Genomic DNA, 12,422 nt, shown 5'->3' on the forward strand with positions numbered 1-12,422 from the left:
CACTGTCTCCTTGCAACTTTCTTGCACTTTTTGTTTGTTTTTTATTCTCTTTTCGAGTATAATAAGTATGCATATATGATCTTTTTTTTTTTACAGGTCACTGTGTGCATTTCATAAGTAGTATTTTATATCTGTTATTGTATGTGTTAATGCATGTAAGTTGGTATCTCTTTTTTTGTATTGTCTCTCTTCTGTTTTCTTTCAGGTGGCGGTCGACAAGTATTTTTCATGTTGAAGAGGAGTTTGGCATCGGATTTGTTATAACATCTATTTATTCTTTCTCCTTGCAACTTTCTCACTCTTTTTGTCTGACATTTTTTCTCTTTTTCAGTATGATATGTATGCATATATAAACAATCTTTTTTCACAGGTCACTTTGTGTGCATTTCATGGGTAGTATTTTATATCTGTTATGGTATGTGGTAATGCATGTAAATTGGTACCTCTTTTTTGTATTGTCTCTCTTCTGTTTTCTTTCAGATGGCGGTAAACAAGTGTTTTTCATGGTGAAGAGGAGTTTGGCATCGGATTTGTTATAACATCTATTTGTTCTTTCTCCTTGCAACTTTCTCACTCTTTTTGTCTGACATTTTTTCTCTTTTTCAGTATGATATGTATGCATATATAAACAATCTTTTTTCACAGGTCACTTTGTGTGCATTTCATGGGTAGTATTTTATAACTGTTATGGTATGTGGTAATGCATGTAAATTGGTACCTCTTTTTTGTATTGTCTCTCTTCTGTTTTCTTTCAGATGGCGGTAAACAAGTGTTTTTCATGGTGAAGAGGAGTTTGGCATCGGATTTGTTATAACATCTATTTGTTCTTTCTACTTGCAACTTTCTTACTCTTTTTGTCTGATTTTTTTTCTCTCTTTTTCACTATGATATGTATGCTTGTGAATTGTTATGGCAGTGGCAGTTGGGCGTATTTGTGTCTTCACATTCACTGTGCAGATTTTGCACACTAACTGTTAAAGAAAATAAATCTGGAGAGGAATAGGGTGGCTATTGGGGAGGAGGAGGCCACAGTACAGGGCGGGCCATTTATATGGATACACCTTAATTTGGCTATTTATATGGGTACATAATTGTATGTGAATGGTGAAATTAACAAACAAAACCACCACTATTGGTCTGACACTAACCCACATTGGATAGATCCCTCCAAGACTGTTGGAACAAAAAAATTGGTGGTATGATGTTGTATATGGGGTGTATACATAGATCAGGTGTATCCATATAAATGGCCCACCCTGTAGTATCCTTTAGTTTTGCAATGTGTAATATTTTATATCTACCATTGTATGTGTAAATGCATGTATGTTGTTTTCTCTTTTTCTATGTTTTCTCTATTTTGTCTTCCAGATGGAGCTCGAGAAATATGTTTTATGTTGATGAAGAGTTGGGCATGGGATTTGTTATCACATACCATGTGTTTGCACTGTCTCCTTGCAACTTTCTTGCACTTTTTGTTTGTTTTTTATTCTCTTTTCGAGTATAATAAGTATGCATATATGATCTATTTTTTTTTACAGGTCACTGTGTGCATTTCATAAGTAGTATTTTATATCTGTTATTGTATGTGTTAATGCATGTAAGTTGGTATCTCTTTTTTTGTATTGTCTCTCTTCTGTTTTCTTTCAGGTGGCGATCGACAAGTATTTTTCATGTTGAAGAGGAGTTTGGCATCGGATTTGTTATAACATCTATTTGTTCTTTCTCCTTGCAACTTTCTCACTCTTTTTGTCTGACATTTTTTCTCTTTTTCAGTATGATATGTATGCATATATAAACAATCTTTTTTCACAGGTCACTTTGTGTGCATTTCATGGGTAGTATTTTATATCTGTTATGGTAAGTGGTAATGCATGTAAATTGGTACCTCTTTTTTGTGTTGTCTCTCTTCTGTTTTCTTTCAGATGGCGGTCGACAAGTGTTTTTCATGTTGAAGAGGAGTTTGGCACCGGATTTGTTATAACATCTATTTGTTCTTTCTCCTTGCAACTTTCTCACTCTTTTTGTCTGACATTTTTTCTCTTTTTCAGTATGATATGTATGCATATATAAACAATCTTTTTTCACAGGTCACTTTGTGTGCATTTCATGGGTAGTATTTTATATCTGTTATGGTATGTGGTAATGCATGTAAATTGGTACCTCTTTTTTGTGTTGTCTCTCTTCTGTTTTCTTTCAGATGGCGGTAAACAAGTGTTTTTCATGGTGAAGAGGAATTTGGCATCGGATTTGTTATAACATCTATTTGTTCTTTCTACTTGCAACTTTCTTACTCTTTTTGTCTGATTTTTTTTCTCTCTTTTTCACTATGATATGTATGCTTGTGAATTGTTATGGCAGTGGCAGTTGGGCGTATTTGTGTCTTCACATTCACTGTGCAGATTTTGCACACTAACTGTTAAAGAAAATAAATCTGGAGAGGAATAGGGTGGCTATTGGGGAGGAGGAGGCCACAGTACAGGGCGGGCCATTTATATGGATACACCTTAATTTGGCTATTTATATGGGTACATAATTGTATGTGAATGGTGAAATTAACAAACATAACCACCACTATTGGTCTGACACTAACCCACATTGGATAGATCCCTCCAAGACTGTTGGAACAAAAAAATTGGTGGTATGATGTTGTATATGGGGTGTATACATAGATCAGGTGTATCCATATAAATGGCCCACCCTGTAGTATCCTTTAGTTTTGCAATGTGTAATATTTTATATCTACCATTGTATGTGTAAATGCATGTATGCTGTTTTCTATTTTTCTGTGTTGTCTCTCTTTTGTCTTCCAGATGGAGCTCGAGAAATATTTTTTATGTTGATGAAGAGTTGGGCATGGGATTTGTTATCACATACCATGTGTTTGCTCTGTCTCCTTGCAACTTTCTTGCACTTTGTTTTTTATTTTATTTTCCAGTATAATAAGTATGCATATATGAACTTTTTTTTTTACAGGTCACTGTATGCATTTCATGGGTAGTATTTTATATCTGTTATAGTATGTGTTAATGCATGTAAGTTGGTATCTCTTTTTTGTATTGTCTCTCTTCTGTTTTCTTTCAGATGGCGGTCGAAAAGTATTTTTCATGTTGAAGAGGAGTTTGGCATCGGATTTGTTATAACATCTATTTGTTCTTTCTCCTTGCAACTTTCTCACTCTTTTTGTCTGACATTCTTTCTCTTTTTCAGTATGATATGTATGCATATATAAACAATCTTTTTTCACAGGTCACTTTGTGTGCATTTCATGGGTAGTATTTTATATCTGTTATGGTGAGTGGTAATGCATGTAAATTGGTACCTCTTTTTTGTGTTGTCTCTCTTCTGTTTTCTTTCAGATGGCGGTCGAAAAGTATTTTTCATGTTGAAGAGGAGTTTGGCATCGGATTTGTTATAACATCTATTTGTTCTTTCTCCTTGCAACTTTTTTACTCTTTTTGTCTGACATTCTTTCTCTTTTTCAGTATGATATGTATGCATATATAAACAATCTTTTTTCACAGGTCACTTTGTGTGCATTTCATGGGTAGTATTTTATATCTGTTATGGTATGTGGTAATGCATGTAAATTGGTACCTCTTTTTTTTGTGTTGTCTCATATCTTCTGTTCTCTTACAGATGGCGGTCGACAACTGTTTTTCATGGTGAAGAAGAGTTGTGCATGTGAATTGTTATGGCAGTGGCAGTTGGGCGTATTTGTGTCTTCACATTCACTGTGCAGATTTTGCACACTAAATGTTAAATAAAATAAATCTGGAGAGGAATAGGGTGGCTATTGGGGAGGAGGAGGCCACAGTACAGGATGGGCTATTTATATGGATACACCTTAATTTGGCTATTTATATGGGTACATAATTGTATGTGAATGGTAAAATTAACAAACAAAACCACCACTATTGGTCTGACACTAACCCACATTGGATAGATCCCTCCAAGACTGTTGGAACAAAAACATTGGTTGTATGATGTGGTATATAGGGTGTATATATAGATCAGGTGTATCCATATAAATGGCCCACCCTGTAGTATCCTTTAGTTTTGCAATGTGTAATATTTTATATCTACCATTGTATGTGTAAATGCATGTATGCTGTTTTCTCTTTTTCTATGTTTTCTCTATTTTGTCTTCCAGATGGAGCTCGAGAAATATTTTTTATGTTGATGAAGAGTTGGGCATGGGATTTGTTATCACATACCATGTGTTTGCACTGTCTCCTTGCAACTTTCTTGCACTTTTTGTTTGTTTTTTATTCTCTTTTCGAGTATAATAAGTATGCATATATGATCTTTTTTTTTTTTACAGGTCACTGTGTGCATTTCATAAGTAGTATTTTATATCTGTTATTGTATGTGTTAATGCATGTAAGTTGGTATCTCTTTTTTTGTATTGTCTTTCTTCTGTTTTCTTTCAGATGGCGGTCGACAAGTATTTTTCATGGTGAAGAGGAGTTTGGCATCGGATTTGTTATAACATCTATTTGTTCTTTCTCCTTGCAACTTTCTTACTCTATTTGTCTGACTTTTTTTTTCTCTTTTTCAGTATGATATGTATGCATATATAAACAATCTTTTTTCACAGGTCACTTTGTGTGCATTTCATGGGTAGTATTTTATATCTGTTATGGTAAGTGGTAATGCATGTAAATTGGTACCTCTTTTTTGTGTTGTCTCTCTTCTGTTTTCTTTCAGATGGCGGTCGACAAGTGTTTTTCATGTTGAAGAGGAGTTTGGCACCGGATTTGTTATAACATCTATTTGTTCTTTCTCCTTGCAACTTTCTCACTCTTTTTGTCTGACATTTTTTCTCTTTTTCAGTATGATATGTATGCATATATAAACAATCTTTTTTCACAGGTCACTTTGTGTGCATTTAATGGGTAGTATTTTATATCTGTTATGGTGAGTGGTAATGCATGTAAATTGGTACCTCTTTTTTGTGTTGTCTCTCTTCTGTTTTCTTTCAGATGGCGGTCGAAAAGTATTTTTCATGTTGAAGAGGAGTTTGGCATCGGATTTGTTATAACATCTATTTGTTCTTTCTCCTTGCAACTTTCTCACTCTTTTTGTCTGACATTCTTTCTCTTTTTCAGTATGATATGTATGCATATATAAACAATCTTTTTTCACAGGTCACTTTGTGTGCATTTCATGGGTAGTATTTTATATCTGTTATGGTATGTGGTAATGCATGTAAATTGGTACCTGTTTTTTTTGTGTTGTCTCTCTTCTGTTCTCTTACAGATGGCGGTCGACAACTGTTTTTCATGGTGAAGAAGAGTTGTGCATGTGAATTGTTATGGCAGTGGCAGTTGGGCGTATTTGTGTCTTCACATTCACTGTGCAGATTTTGCACACTAAATGTTAAATAAAATAAATCTGGAGAGGAATAGGGTGGCTATTGGGGAGGAGGAGGCCACAGTACAGGGTGGGCTATTTATATGGATACACCTTAATTTGGCTATTTATATGGGTACATAATTGTATGTGAATGGTAAAATTAACAAACAAAACCACCACTATTGGTCTGACACTAACCCACATTGGATAGATCCCTCCAAGACTGTTGGAACAAAAACATTGGTGGTATGATGTGGTATATAGGGTGTATATATAGATCAGGTGTATCCATATAAATGGCCCACCCTGTAGTATCCTTCAGTTTTGCAATGTGTAATATTTTATATCTACCATTGTATGTGTAAATGCATGTATGCTGTTTTCTCTTTTTCTATGTTTTCTCTATTTTGTCTTCCAGATGGAGCTCGAGAAATATTTTTTATGTTGATGAAGAGTTGGGCATGGGATTTGTTATCACATACCATGTGTTTGCACTGTCTCCTTGCAACTTTCTTGCACTTTTTGTTTGTTTTTTATTCCCTTTTCGAGTATAATAAGTATGCATATATGATCTTTTTTTTTTTTACAGGTCACTGTGTGCATTTCATAAGTAGTATTTTATATCTGTTATTGTATGTGTTAATGCATGTAAGTTGGTATCTCTTTTTTTGTATTGTCTTTCTTCTGTTTTCTTTCAGATGGCGGTCGACAAGTATTTTTCATGGTGAAGAGGAGTTTGGCATCGGATTTGTTATAACATCTATTTGTTCTTTCTCCTTGCAACTTTCTTACTCTATTTGTCTGACTTTTTTTTTCTCTTTTTCAGTATGATATGTATGCATATATAAACAATCTTTTTTCACAGGTCACTTTGTGTGCATTTCATGGGTAGTATTTTATATCTGTTATGGTAAGTGGTAATGCATGTAAATTGGTACCTCTTTTTTGTGTTGTCTCTCTTCTGTTTTCTTTCAGATGGCGGTCGACAAGTGTTTTTCATGTTGAAGAGGAGTTTGGCACCGGATTTGTTATAACATCTATTTGTTCTTTCTCCTTGCAACTTTCTCACTCTTTTTGTCTGACATTTTTTCTCTTTTTCAGTATGATATGTATGCATATATAAACAATCTTTTTTCACAGGTCACTTTGTGTGCATTTCATGGGTAGTATTTTATATCTGTTATGGTATGTGGTAATGCATGTAAATTGGTACCTCTTTTTTTTGTGTTGTCTCTCTTCTGTTCTCTTACAGATGGCGGTCGACAACTGTTTTTCATGGTGAAGAAGAGTTGTGCATGTGAATTGTTATGGCAGTGGCAGTTGGGCGTATTTGTGTCTTCACATTCACTGTGCAGATTTTGCGCACTAACTGTTAAAGAAAATAAATCTGGAGAGGAATAGGGTGGCTATTGGGGAGGAGGAGGCCACAGTACAGGGCGGGCCATTTATATGGATACACCTTAATTTGGCTATTTATATGGGTACATAATTGTATGTGAATGGTGAAATTAACAAACATAACCACCACTATTGATCTGACACTAACCCACATTGGATAGATCCCTCCAAGACTGTTGGAACAAAAAAATTGGTGGTATGATGTTGTATATGGGGTGTATACATAGATCAGGTTTATCCATATAAATGGCCCACCCTGTAGTATCCTTTAGTTTTGCAATGTGTAATATTTTATATCTTGCATTCTATGTGTAAATGCATGTATGCTGTTTTCTATTTTTCTGTGTTGTCTCTCTTTTGTCTTCCAGATGGAGCTCGAGAAATATTTTTTATGTTGATGAAGAGTTGGGCATGGGATTTGTTATCACATACCATATGTTTGCTCTGTCTCCTTGCAACTTTCTTGCACTTTGTTTTTTATTTTATTTTCCAGTATAATAAGTATGCATATATGAACTTTTTTTTTTACAGGTCACTGTATGCATTTCATGGGTAGTATTTTATATCTGTTATAGTATGTGTTAATGCATGTAAGTTGGTATCTCTTTTTTGTATTGTCTCTCTTCTGTTTTCTTTCAGATAGCGGTCGAAAAGTATTTTTCATGTTGAAGAGGAGTTTGGCATCGGATTTGTTATAACATCTATTTGTTCTTTCTCCTTGCAACTTTCTCACTCTTTTTGTCTGACATTCTTTCTCTTTTTCAGTATGATATGTATGCATATATAAACAATCTTTTTTCACAGGTCACTTTGTGTGCATTTCATGGGTAGTATTTTATATCTGTTATGGTATGTGGTAATGCATGTAAATTGGTACCTCTTTTTTTTGTGTTGTCTCTCTTCTGTTCTCTTACAGATGGCGGTCGACAACTGTTTTTCATGGTGAAGAAGAGTTGTGCATGTGAATTGTTATGGCAGTGGCAGTTGGGCGTATTTGTGTCTTCACATTCACTGTGCAGATTTTGCACACTAAATGTTAAATAAAATAAATCTGGAGAGGAATAGGGTGGCTATTGGGAAGGAGGAGGCCACAGTACAGGGTGGGCTATTTATATGGATACACCTTAATTTGGCTATTTATATGGGTACATAATTGTATGTGAATGGTAAAATTAACAAACAAAACCACCACTATTGGTCTGACACTAACCCACATTGGATAGATCCCTCCAAGACTGTTGGAACAAAAACATTGGTGGTATGATGTGGTATATAGGGTGTATATATAGATCAGGTGTAACCATATAAATGGCCCACCCTGTAGTATCCTTTAGTTTTGCAATGTGTAATATTTTATATCTACCATTGTATGTGTAAATGCATGTATGCTGTTTTCTCTTTTTCTATGTTTTCTCTATTTTGTCTTCCAGATGGAGCTCGAGAAATATTTTTTATGTTGATGAAGAGTTGGGCATGGGATTTGTTATCACATACCATGTGTTTGCACTGTCTCCTTGCAACTTTCTTGCACTTTTTGTTTGTTTTTTATTCTCTTTTCGAGTATAATAAGTATGCATATATGATCTTTTTTTTTTTACAGGTCACTGTGTGCATTTCATAAGTAGTATTTTATATCTGTTATTGTATGTGTTAATGCATGTAAGTTGGTATCTCTTTTTTTTGTATTGTCTTTCTTCTGTTTTGTTTCAGATGGCGGTCGACAAGTATTTTTCATGGTGAAGAGGAGTTTGGCATCGGATTTGTTATAACATCTATTTGTTCTTTCTCCTTGCAACTTTCTTACTCTATTTGTCTGACTTTTTTTTTCTCTTTTTCAGTATGATATGTATGCATATATAAACAATCTTTTTTCACAGGTCACTTTGTGTGCATTTCATGGGTAGTATTTTATATCTGTTATGGTAAGTGGTAATGCATGTAAATTGGTACCTCTTTTTTGTGTTGTCTCTCTTCTGTTTTCTTTCAGATGGCGGTCGACAAGTGTTTTTCATGTTGAAGAGGAGTTTGGCACCGGATTTGTTATAACATCTATTTGTTCTTTCTCCTTGCAACTTTCTCACTCTTTTTGTCTGACATTTTTTCTCTTTTTCAGTATGATATGTATGCATATATAAACAATCTTTTTTCACAGGTCACTTTGTGTGCATTTCATGGGTAGTATTTTATAACTGTTATGGTATGTGGTAATGCATGTAAATTGGTACCTCTTTTTTGTATTGTCTCTCTTCTGTTTTCTTTCAGATGGCGGTAAACAAGTGTTTTTCATGGTGAAGAGGAGTTTGGCATCGGATTTGTTATAACATCTATTTGTTCTTTCTACTTGCAACTTTCTTACTCTTTTTGTCTGATTTTTTTTCTCTCTTTTTCACTATGATATGTATGCTTGTGAATTGTTATGGCAGTGGCAGTTGGGCGTATTTGTGTCTTCACATTCACTGTGCAGATTTTGCACACTAACTGTTAAAGAAAATAAATCTGGAGAGGAATAGTGTGGCTATTGGGGAGGAGGAGGCCACAGTACAGGGCGGGCCATTTATATGGATACACCTTAATTTGGCTATTTATATGGGTACATAATTGTATGTGAATGGTGAAATTAACAAACAAAACCACCACTATTGGTCTGACACTAACCCACATTAGATAGATCCCTCCAAGACTGTTGGAACAAAAAAATTGGTGGTATGATGTTGTATATGGGGTGTATACATAGATCAGGTGTATCCATATAAATGGCCCACCCTGTAGTATCCTTTAGTTTTGCAATGTGTAATATTTTATATCTACCATTGTATGTGTAAATGCATGTATGTTGTTTTCTCTTTTTCTATGTTTTCTCTATTTTGTCTTTCAGATGGAGCTCGAGAAATATGTTTTATGTTGATGAAGAGTTGGGCATGGGATTTGTTATCACATACCATGTGTTTGCACTGTCTCCTTGCAACTTTCTTGCACTTTTTGTTTGTTTTTTATTCTCTTTTCGAGTATAATAAGTATGCATATATGATCTTTTTTTTTTTTACAGGTCACTGTGTGCATTTCATAAGTAGTATTTTATATCTGTTATTGTATGTGTTAATGCATGTAAGTTGGTATCTCTTTTTTTGTATTGTCTCTCTTCTGTTTTCTTTCAGGTGGCGGTCGAAAATCATTTTTCATGTTGAAGAGGAGTTTGGCATCGGATTTGTTATAACATCTATTTGTTCTTTCTCCTTGCAACTTTCTCACTCTTTTTGTCTGACATTTTTTCTCTTTTTCAGTATGATATGTATGCATATATAAACAATCTTTTTTCACAGGTCACTTTGTGTGCATTTCATGGGTAGTATTTTATATCTGTTCTGGTATGTGGTAATGCATGTAAATTGGTACCTCTTTTTTGTGTTGTCTCTCTTCTGTTTTCTTTCAGATGGCGGTAAACAAGTGTTTTTCATGGTGAAGAGGAGTTTGGCATCGGATTTGTTATAACATCTATTTGTTCTTTCTACTTGCAACTTTCTTACTCTTTTTGTCTGATTTTTTTTCTCTCTTTTTCACTATGATATGTATGCTTGTGAATTGTTATGGCAGTGGCAGTTGGGCGTATTTGTGTCTTCACATTCACTGTGCAGATTTTGCACACTAACTGTTAAAGAAAATAAATCTGGAGAGGAATAGGGTGGCTATTGGGGAGGAGGAGGCCACAGTACAGGGCGGGCCATTTATATGGATACACCTTAATTTGGCTATTTATATGGGTACATAATTGTATGTGAATGGTGAAATTAACAAACATAACCACCACTATTGATCTGACACTAACCCACATTGGATAGATCCCTCCAAGACTGTTGGAACAAAAAAATTGGTGGTATGATGTTGTATATGGGGTGTATACATAGATCAGGTGTATCCATATAAATGGCCCACCCTGTAGTATCGTTTAGTTTTGCAATGTGTAATATTTTATATCTTGCATTCTATGTGTAAATGCATGTATGCTGTTTTCTATTTTTCTGTGTTGTCTCTCTTTTGTCTTCCAGATGGAGCTCGAGAAATATTTTTTATGTTGATGAAGAGTTGGGCATGGGATTTGTTATCACATACCATATGTTTGCTCTGTCTCCTTGCAACTTTCTTGCACTTTGTTTTTTATTTTATTTTCCAGTATAATAAGTAGGCATATATGAACTTTTTTTTTTACAGGTCACTGTATGCATTTCATGGGTAGTATTTTATATCTGCTATAGTATGTGTTAATGCATGTAAGTTGGTATCTCTTTTTTGTATTGTCTCTCTTCTGTTTTCTTTCAGATGGCGGTCGAAAAGTATTTTTCATGTTGAAGAGGAGTTTGGCATCGGATTTGTTATAACATCTATTTGTTCTTTCTCCTTGCAACTTTCTCACTCTTTTTGTCTGACATTCTTTCTCTTTTTCAGTATGATATGTATGCATATATAAACAATCTTTTTTCACAGGTCACTTTGTGTGCATTTCATGGGTAGTATTTTATATCTGTTATGGTATGTGGTAATGCATGTAAATTGGTACCTCTTTTTTTGTGTTGTCTCTCTTCTGTTCTCTTACAGATGGCGGTCGACAACTGTTTTTCATGGTGAAGAAGAGTTGTGCATGTGAATTGTTATGGCAGTGGCAGTTGGGCGTATTTGTGTCTTCACATTCACTGTGCAGATTTTGCACACTAAATGTTAAATAAAATAAATCTGGAGAGGAATAGGGTGGCTATTGGGGAGGAGGAGGCCACAGTACAGGGTGGGCTATTTATATGGATACACCTTAATTTGGCTATTTATATGGGTACATAATTGTATGTGAATGGTGAAATTAACAAACAAAACCACCACTATTGGTCTGACACTAACCCACATTGGATAGATCCCTCCAAGACTGTTGGAACAAAAAAATTGGTGGTATGATGTTGTATATGGGGTGTATACATAGATCAGGTGTATCCATATAAATGGCCCACCCTGTAGTATCCTTTAGTTTTGCAATGTGTAATATTTTATATCTACCATTGTATGTGTAAATGCATGTATGTTGTTTTCTCTTTTTCTATGTTTTCTCTATTTTGTCTTCCAGATGGAGCTCGAGAAATATGTTTTATGTTGATGAAGAGTTGGGCATGGGATTTGTTATCACATACCATGTGTTTGCACTGTCTCCTTGCAACTTTCTTGCACTTTTTGTTTGTTTTTTATTCTCTTTTCGAGTATAATAAGTATGCATATATGATCTATTTTTTTTTTACAGGTCACTGTGTGCATTTCATAAGTAGTATTTTATATCTGTTATTGTATGTGTTAATGCATGTAAGTTGGTATCTCTTTTTTTGTATTGTCTCTCTTCTGTTTTCTTTCAGGTGGCGGTCGACAAGTATTTTTCATGTTGAAGAGGAGTTTGGCATCGGATTTGTTATAACATCTATTTGTTCTTTCTCCTTGCAACTTTCTCACTCTTTTTGTCTGACATTTTTTCTCTTTTTCAGTATGATATGTATGCATATATAAACAATCTTTTTTCACAGGTCACTTTGTGTGCATTTCATGGGTAGTATTTTATATCTGTTATGGTAAGTGGTAATGCATGTAAATTGGTACCTCTTTTTTGTGTTGTCTCTCTTCTGTTTTCTTTCAGATGGCGGTCG

Source organism: Hyperolius riggenbachi, chromosome 8 (assembly GCF_040937935.1).
Source record: "Hyperolius riggenbachi isolate aHypRig1 chromosome 8, aHypRig1.pri, whole genome shotgun sequence".
In the NCBI taxonomy this organism is placed as follows: Eukaryota; Metazoa; Chordata; class Amphibia; order Anura; family Hyperoliidae; genus Hyperolius; species Hyperolius riggenbachi.